This window comes from Eptatretus burgeri, chromosome 4 (assembly GCF_056783735.1).
Source record: "Eptatretus burgeri isolate ZD-2024b chromosome 4, Ebu_testis_v1, whole genome shotgun sequence".
NCBI classification, from domain to species: domain Eukaryota; kingdom Metazoa; phylum Chordata; class Myxini; order Myxiniformes; family Myxinidae; genus Eptatretus; species Eptatretus burgeri.
The window spans coordinates 24,473,618-24,483,206 of record NC_140964.1 but is presented as its reverse complement, the minus strand read 5'-3'; the positions used below and the strand labels follow the sequence as shown (position 1 = coordinate 24,483,206).

General features: G+C 49.7%; 1 long non-coding RNA gene across 1 annotated transcript in view; it reads right to left on the bottom strand.

The window, feature by feature from the left end:
- Positions 1 to 6,258: 6,258 nt before the first annotated feature.
- The window catches only part of LOC147027637 (uncharacterized), a 30,453-nt gene continuing 27,122 nt past the window's right edge, over positions 6,259 to 9,589 (bottom strand). The window contains exon 4 of the long non-coding RNA XR_015057157.1: positions 6,259 to 7,692. This is a non-coding gene — a long non-coding RNA (uncharacterized LOC147027637). The remainder of the gene's footprint in view (positions 7,693 to 9,589) is intronic.

Below are 9,589 nucleotides of genomic sequence, written 5' to 3'. Positions count from 1 at the left end.
ACACTGAATCCACATAGCAATGTCGTCAGCAAACAGGAATAACTTGCTATGGAGCTTGCGGATGGAGGCAACATCATTTATCATAATACTAAAGAGTGTTGGGCTGAAGCAGCTTCCCTGGGGAATGCCCTTTTCAGAATGAAACGAAGAGGAGAGGCTCAGGCCAACCCCCACCTGAAATGTTCTATCAGATAAAAAGTCACCAATCCAATCGTGCATTCTGCCATTGACCCCGGGATTACTCAGTTTATAAAGGAGGCCATTCTTCCAGACTGAATCTTATGCCTTTTGGATATCGAGGAACACTCCCAGAAGAGACTCCTGATTACCTAGGGATTTCCTTGCATCATTTGCCAGTGAGGAAATGTGATCCATAATGGACCGTCCCTTTCGAAAACCACTCTGGCCTTTATACAACAGGTTGTTCTTTTCCAAGAAGCAGACCTATCGGTTATTCACCATTTTCTCCATTAATTTGCAAACAACTGAGATAAGGGAGATCGGGCGATATGAAGATGGGACAGTGCCATCTTTCTCCTCTTTCAGGATAGGAATTACAATAGTGTGTTTCCAATCACAGGGAAGCTTCCCAAAAGCCCAAATCCTATTGAAGAAACTCAGGAACACTCTCAACACCCGATCATCCAAGTGTTTGAACATAAGGAACGATAACCGATCCGGGCATGGGGCGCTATTCTTAACCGAACGAATCACCTGCTTCAGTTCCCAAACAGTGAAGTCAAGATTGAGTGAAGGGTTTGAAGGCAGAACTGTATTGGTGATCACCCTGGTTTGACTTACAACTTGGGGAAAACGAGCCTCAAAAACATCATCCTTTATGATATTCTCACTACTAGAAAAGAATTTGCCCACGGCTTCTGCCTTGTCTGCATTAGAACACAGGGCTATGTTCTGGGAAATGATCACTGGAAAAGATCTCCCTCCCGACTTAACTCCCTGTATACTTTTGACTCTTCCCCATATGGTTTTGAGAGGGGTATCCGGATTAACTGATGAACAAAATGATTTCCAAGAGGCAGACTTGGCCCGTTTTATAGTTCTTTGGGCTATCGCCCTTTTCCTCTTATACTCTATAACGTCCTCCAACCTGAGGGTTTTCCTCAGTCTCTTTAGAGCCGCCCATCTTCCCTGGATTGCCAATTTGCAATCCTCATTCCACCAGGGGACCTGAATTTTCCAACCCCCTGAAGGAATTGAGGTTGGGATTGTTTCCCAAGCAATGTTATACATAATTTGAACAATATTCTTTTTGATGCTATCTATGTTGTGAACACCAATCTCTTCCTTCACTTCTCTGACACATCGATCTGAAAACTGACCCCAATTCACCTTAGAAAAGTTCCAAGAAGCCGAACCAAGTGAGTCCACAGAACCCCTTTCACATTGGAGATTTGTGATCACAGGAAAGTGATCACTCCCTCAGTTGTCATCATGAACTTCCCAATCGCATCTCGCAGCTTCTATTGAAGAAATAAGAGTGAGATCCAGAGGGGACATCTTCCCTGTGGATGGATTTATACATGTTCCCTGTCCGTCATTTAATATCACCATATCGAATTCATCGATCAAATCCTCAATAATATCGCCGTTCCTATCAGTGTTTTTGGAACCCCAGAGAATATTATGGCTGTTGAAATCGCCACAGACAGGTACCACCTCCTCACACCTTCTAAAAACCTCCTGAAGACTATTGTGCATCAATGGTTGGCAAGGATTATAGAAGTTTATAATTGTAACCCTCCCCCTAGAGCCATGGACCTTGAAAAGAATACACTCCAGCTCCGTAATGTCTTCCGTTTCCGTGAAGGGAACACCAAATTTCACCATAATACCACAACCACCCCCTTTACCTCGAGCTCTATCCCTACGAATAAGGGTATACCCCGGCATATGAAATCGATTATGCTCCTTGAGCCATGTTTCTTGAAAACAAATAATATCCGGTTTAGTTAACAACTCAGACGTATTTTTTAAATTCGGATCCGTGCGCCACTAGACTTTTAGCATTCCATTGGATTATTAACATAAATTTCATTGGGTCCTGAGACTGTTTGGCATCAGGACTGGTTTCTCTCTCTTTTTTTTGCCCGTCTTGTTAAATATCTTATTAATATCCATGGTAGAAATACCATCCCAACCCAGATGTTTGCAGGCTGCTGAAGCAATAATGCTAATCTTCTCCGATCTCCTTTGCACAACAGCTGTGCAATTAACCACCTCAGTAATAAATCCAATGAACCCCAATTTAGAAATGTTCAAAACCACCATGGCACTTGAATCCTCAGTTTGGCAATCCTGATCTATTGTCTCCGTCTGGCAACCAACCGAAACTGTTTGTATATTAACCGGAGCAGGAGTTTTAGTAATCCTATTCGTTTCTTTGACTGGCAACACAATTTTGGGGACCTTGAGCACCGCCTCCACATACGGTAACTTCCCAGTGGTTTTCACTTGATGAATCTGGGCCGCTCTCTGAAATTCCAGACAGCCTCTGTGGGCTGCACTGTGTTCTCCACTGCAATTGGCACAGCACATCTTAACGCACGTACAACTCTCATACTCATGATCCCCATTACACTTGCTGCAACGCCGTTTACCCTGACAGGATGTTGCAGTATGACCGAATCTTTGGCATTTGTAACATCTTAAAGGGGGAGGGATATACTCCCTGTGCTGTGTCACGTGATTGGGTTTTCGTATATCATGCCTCGCCCACTCGGGGTGGTAAGACTGTGCTTCTGGTCGCGCAATAAAGCGGAGTAGATGGCGGCCCGCGTGCTTCTTGCGTCCCACCGCACCTAGTACACACTAGTTGGCTGACGAGGATGGGATCATACGGACTTATGCCCGTTTTCGACGGGGACGACTTCGAATTGTTTTCGGAGCAATTGGAATGCTATTTCCACGCGAACGATGTGGTCGACGAGAGCAAGCAGAAGTCGATCTTGCTCGCTTCGCTTTCGCCGGAGCATTATCGGCTGCTGGGTGATTTAGTGGCACCGAACAGGCCCCGGGATGACGGGCTGGCGTTTCGGGACATTGTGGAGAAAATGAAAGCACACATGGCGGTTGAGCAGACTCGCGGGGATGTTCGAGCCACCACCGGCCACGCGAGGTCGCGAGCACCCCGGGACGCGCGCACGACCTTCGATGCGGGTCGGACGTCGCCGCGCGGCCACGCGTGCAGCGGGGTGACCCCGCGGACATGCTTGGGATGTGGAGGTCGACACCTGCGCCGTGCGTGCCCGTATAAAGGCATCGTGTGTTTGAATTGTCACAAGGTGGGTCATTTGGCGCGTGTGTGCCGTGGGGCGTCGGCCACCGTTAAAGTCGTGGACGGCGATGTGCGACGCGACTCGGGGCAGAACCAGCGGCCGTTGTTGAGCCTGTGTTCAGTTGGCCCGACGACGGCGCGCCCGATGACGGTGGAAGTCGAAGTGAACGAAACGCCGATCACGTTCCAGGTCGATACGGGAGCAGCGGTGTCGCTCATCGGCGAACAGACCGCGCGTAGACTCAACGGCTTGAAGCTTATCAGGTCAAACCTCGCGCTGTTCACGTACACCCGCGAGAAGATAACGCCAGTCGGGATGGCAGACGTGTCTGTGCGGTACCAAGGCCAGGTCGCCACGCTTCGGGTGTACGTCGTACGGGGAGGAGGCCGTCTCTTCTCGGCCGAGATTGGATGACTCGCATCAGGCTAGACTGGGCCGCAGTTCACCTTGTGCAACCCGTGCCGAGCCAATGGGAGGATCAGTTGGAGGAGATTCTTCAAAGACATCAAGGGTTGTTTAGCGACGACCTTGGAAAACTCAAGGGCATGGAGGCGAAACTCTTCTTGAAGGAGGGGGTGGTTCCTCGGTTTTGTAAACCGCGTCCGGTGCCGTATGCCCTGCGGGACAAGGTCAAGGGTGAACTGGATAGGCTAGAGGCCTGTGGAGTGATCGAACGGGTGTCATGCTCGGATTGGGCCACCCCGGTTGTCACGGTGCTGAAACGGAATGGGGACGTCCGATTGTGCGGGGACTTCAAATCCACAGTTAACCCGGGGCTCAGCGTGGAGCAATATCCATTGCCGTCAATCGATGAAATATATGCGCGATTGGCGGGGAGTCGATACTTCACGAAGCTAGACCTGCGTGATGCATATTTTCACCTGCCGATGGATCCCGGGAGTAGCGAGCTTTTAACAATCAACACGTGTCAAGGACTCTATCAATATACCCGACTTTGTTTTGGGATTGCTTCGGCCCCAGCTTTGTGGCAGAAAGCCATGGATCAGGTTTGCATTGGCCTGCCCGCTCAGACCTACCTGGACGATGTACTCATTGCGGGAAAAATGGCGGACGAGCATCTGGCGAACATTGCCCGAGTGCTGACGAAGCTAGAAGCGTGCGGCCTGCGCTTAAACAGGGACAAGTGCGCGTTCTTCAAGCAGTGCTTGGAATACCTCGGGCACATCATCACACCGGAGGGGCTGTTGAAAGGTCCTCGGACGGTGGCGGCGATTCAGCGCATGCCACCGCCTCGCGACAAGACGCAGCTGCGCTCGTTCATTGGCATGGCCCAGTATTACCAAAGGTTCGTGCGCGGGCTCAGCTCACAACTTGCGCCATTGACGCGGTTGCTCAAGAAGGACGAGCGCTGGTTTTGGGGGCCTGCACACCAGGCGTCGTTCGACCGCGTCAAGCGGCTGCTCACAGAGGATACGGTCCTCGTGCACTACGAGCCTGCGCGTCCGCTCCTATTGGCATGCGACAGCTCTGCATATGGCATCGGGGCAGTGCTCTCCCACAGGATGGACGATGGTTCCGAGCGGCCTGTTTGTTTTGCATCCCGAACCCTGTCCACAGCAGAGCGCGGATATGCCCAGATTGAGCGGGAGGCTCTCAGTCTCGTCTGGGGTGTGCGGAGGTTTCATCAATATCTGCTGGGGCGGCATTTCACTTTACAGACGGATCACAAACCGCTTCAATTCATCCTGAGACCCGAACGCGGGGTGCCGGTGGTAGCAGCCGCGCGAATACAGCGGTGGTGTCTGTTTCTGGGTGCTTACGATTATGATATTCAGTTCCGAAGCACCGAGAAGCATGCTAACTGCGACGGGCTCTCACGCTTGCCGTGTGCGGAGGGTCCAGCTGCGTCTGAGTTGGGCGACCGGGTCGATGTGTTCGCGCTGGACCAGGTCCAAAGCGGGCCGGTCACGGCCAGACAGGTTGTGGTGGAGTCGGCTCGTGATCCGGTGCTTGCCCGTGTCGTCCAGGCGATTTCTACGGGGAATTGGAGCGATCTGCCTTCGATACCGGCATTTCAACCTTTCACGTCACGCGCAGCGGAGCTGTCGTTGGTCCAACGGTGCATAATGTGGGGAATGAGGACCGTGATTCCACCGAGGTTCAGGCAGCGGTGTTTGGAAGAACTGCATGTCAGTCACCTGGGCATCGTGAAGACCAAGAGTCTTGCTCGTAGCCTGTTGTGGTGGCCGAGGTTGGACAAAGACATTGAGCAGTTGGTTAAGCGTTGCGCCACGTGCCAGACAGATGCTGATAACACGCGTCGAGCTTCGGGTCTCTGGCCTGTGCCAGACCGAGCTTGGCAGAGGGTCCATGTAGATTTTGCAGGACCGGTTAATGGCAAGATGTTTTTGATTGTGATTGATGCATTCTCTAAATGGCCGGAGGTTGTAGTAATGCAGCATACTTCAGCAAACATTACAGTAGAGAAGCTGCGGACGATCTTTGCTAATAAAGGGTTGCCGGAGATCTTGGTCTCTGATAATGGTCCGCAGTTCATCGCGGGTGTATTTGATGAGTTTATGCGCCAGAATGGTATTCGACATCTAAGGTCCGCACCGTATCATCCTGAGACGAATGGCCAAGCTGAGTCGTTTGTCAAGATGTTGAAGCGGGCTTTGCGCAGGGGGGGTGTTGCACCTGTGCAGACGGTAGTCGATGTCTTTTTGCTCCATTACAGGAACGCAGTTCATCCTGTCACGGGTGATTCGCCTGCCATTCGTCTCTATGGACGGGCTTTGCGGTCCAGGCTGGATTTGCTGCGACCTGGAGGGTCGGGGAGTGGGGCGATGTCGCGTCCGACGCGGCTGCGCAGCTTCGAGGTGGGGCAACGGGTAATGGTACGCGATTATTTCCACGGTTCCAAATGGGTGCCGGCGGTGGTCTCTGTGGTGCTAGGGCTGGCGAATTGCATGGTGCGGACTGATGGTGGGGATGTGTGGAAGCGGCACGTGGACCAGATGCATGATCGCTGTTCAGCGTCACCCCCCCCACACCTCCCCGAGCCGAACGTTGCGGGGCCCCCACCGGTAGTCTCGCCGGCACCTGACGTTGTATCGCCGGGACTGGCTGGGCCGGCGCCGAGGGGGTCTTCGCCTGATGCCGTCCTACCCGGGGACGTCGAGCAGGCTGGGCAGTCGGGGGTAGCTGGTGTTGCGGAAAGTGCGAGTCCGGCGAGGGTGTCACCTCGACCGAGCCGGGAGGCATCTGAGCCTGGACTGTCTGGTGGCGCTGCCCGTCCGAGGCGGGTCAGGGTGCGGCCGCGGTACTTGGAGGATTATGAGTGTTGATGGGTTTCCGATGGTCATGTTGTGATTACACTGAACAACAAAAATTTTTTTACTGGAGATGTGTAAAGTGATTTAGACTAATTTGGGTACGCTGATTTCAAAAATCATAACCGTTTTGCTGTATCACGTCAGGATTTTCAGTAACAGAAATATTCCCATTGCCTAGAAGTCAGGATTTCAATGAAATTTACAAAAATTCATTTATTCATTTATTTCATCATGAATGCTTCAAAATTATATAAATTACAGAAAAACTCCACTAGAATGTAATTAAAAATGCTTTAGGCATTTGGCTTTGCGTTTGTGCTGCTCTGTGTCAGTTTCACGATGCAGGAACCAGCAGAAAGAACAGGATCGTGATCACACCCAAGTTCTTTCAACAGACCGTTGATGTCACTGCAGAATGTCATCGTGTCTTCCATCTCAAAGAACTCAGCCATGTCTCTGTGACGTGCTCTGAACAAGGATATCTTGGTGTTAGGTTCAAGTAGATTTCACTGCTGCAGCCTTGATCCAAGCAGCTCTGCCTTCGCCTTTGACAGCGAGAGATCTCTTACAAGATCATTTAAGTCTCCCTGGTTCAGAAGGTGTGATTCTTGAGTGTCGGGTTCAAAAGGTTCATCATCAACATCCTCTTCACCACTGCTTACAGCTATGTTCTGATCAGCTGGAGGTGTTGGAACGGGGTTCTCGTCATCATGAGGCACAGGTTTACGAGCAGAGACGCAGTCAGCGTACTTGATGTGACCTTTATTCTTCTTGTTGAAGCCGGCGATGCTTGTGCAGCAGAAATAACAATCATCATGATGATTCTGCGGCTCACGCCATATCATGGGCACCACAAATGGCATGCTCGCGCGCTTGCCCACCAACCACTGAGTCAAGGTTGTGTGACAGCTTGTGCAGCAGATGTGTGGTGCCCAGCTCTGTTCTTGGTCCCCCACCTTACACCCGAAGTAGTGAAAGTAGGCGGCCTTCATTTTCACTGCTGTAGATATACTTCGCTGTTGATCTTTTTTGGTATACCGACCACAGACATAACAGAAGTTGTCAGGATGATTGGTACAGGAACGCCTACTCATCTTTATCTGAAAGAAAGAAATATAACACAAGTTAACAACAATTGTACGAAATAGACATGTTAAAGACACATGTAAATTTCATTGAAATCCTGACTTCTAGGCAATGGGAATATTTCTGTTCCTGAAAATCCTGACGTGATACAGCAAAACGGTTATGATTTTTGAAATCAGCGTACCCAAATTAGTCTTAATCACTTTACACATCTCCAGTAAAAAAAATTTTTGAAATTTGTTGTTCAGTGTTATCCGTTCGTTATGTGACGGGTCATTTTACGGGGGGAGGAGTGTGCTGTGTCACGTGATTGGGTTTTCGTATATCATGCCTCGCCCGCTAGGGGTGGTAAGACTGTGCTTCTGGTCGTGCAATAAAGCGGAGTAGATGGCGGCCCGCGTGCTTCTTGCGTCCCACCGCACCTAGTACACACTACTCCCGAACAGGAAAGGCTTGGTATCCCAGGAACACTTTAGGGGGAAGGACTGGGATGGAGAAGGACAACACCACACATGTGGTATCGACCTTCACACCATCCCTCACCGACGTAAGACGACGAGCATCACCTACTCCCATGTCAGCCAAATGCCTCTTGATAACCTCCATATCAATATCCAGGTCAATCCCGTAAATTACCCCCCTGCATTCCCTTCAAGACCTGGGGATGTGAGCAGATATTAGAATATCCCAGAAAAGAGAGACTCTTAGAATCTTTTCCCGCTGGGCCACCGATTTGCTCTGGATCAGGTCACCCGATCGAAGTTTCCTTGCACAATGTACGTCACCAAATTCTTTTCCAGTTACGGTAGCCAATTTTATCGGGTTATTGAAAAGTAACGACTTGGACCCTTCCACAGCCGAAATTATAATCGGGAATTTATCCCCCAGCTCCTCTTTATCCTTCACCCCTTTCCGCACCTCCGACTCCTCACTACTTCCATCACCGGGCCTGCCCCTCTTCATGGCTGACACTCGAGAAGTTCTCACACTTCTTGACGAGGGCACCCCCATCATCCTCACCCGGTACCCCCTCCATATACTCCCATCCCGTGGGGATCCCCAAGAGTGAAAATAAGGGCCTTACCGATCAATACCAAAATACAAGTACTCAGAACCAGAGGTGATACCGAAATACCGGAAGTACTTGGAAGCACCCTCTTCCTCCTCGATGAGATAAAAATGTCCACCACGTCCTCCAACAACCTCTTCCCTCGACCCGGAATATTTGATTTAAAATTAATGTTAAAATTTATGAATGCGCTGCCTGAGCCGCTACCCGCGAGGCACGTTCGTATATTTCACGTCGAATGGCAACTGCGCACTGTACATACTGTCTGTCCCTTTTTCTTTTAATATCACAGCACGTCATTTATGAAAATAAAAGTACAAATTGACATTCAAGACAATGTTAATGTCATAAATGAAAGTAAGTGTGCATATAAACTTGTGTTCCATTGTTTTAGTTAAATCTGACAAAAGCTTCAAATGTAATATTTGTCTCGGAGAGTTCCGGTTCTTGATTTAATACTTTTTTTTTGTATGTACGTACTTTATGAATGGCCCATATGGGGAATCAGAGCGAAGTTTGAAGGGCTATAAAATCGGAACGAGAGCAAATTTCAAAATAATGGCTCGTGTTGTTCTAGATAATAGTCCGTAGTATCTGAATCACTAATAACATTTGATCTCTCTTGATAAATGAGGGAGGAGATACGATTTGAAATCGACGATTTTCGCAACTTTGACAGCCTCGTGACGTGACCTCGACCTTGGACGACCTTGAAAGTGATATCGTTGTGCATGTCTCATCGACCTCTATCCATTCTACTATTGGTTATTTGTCTCCACTCGGTTTGATTGTGGACGGACGGACGTACATACGGACGGACAGACTTCGAGACTGTTATTATT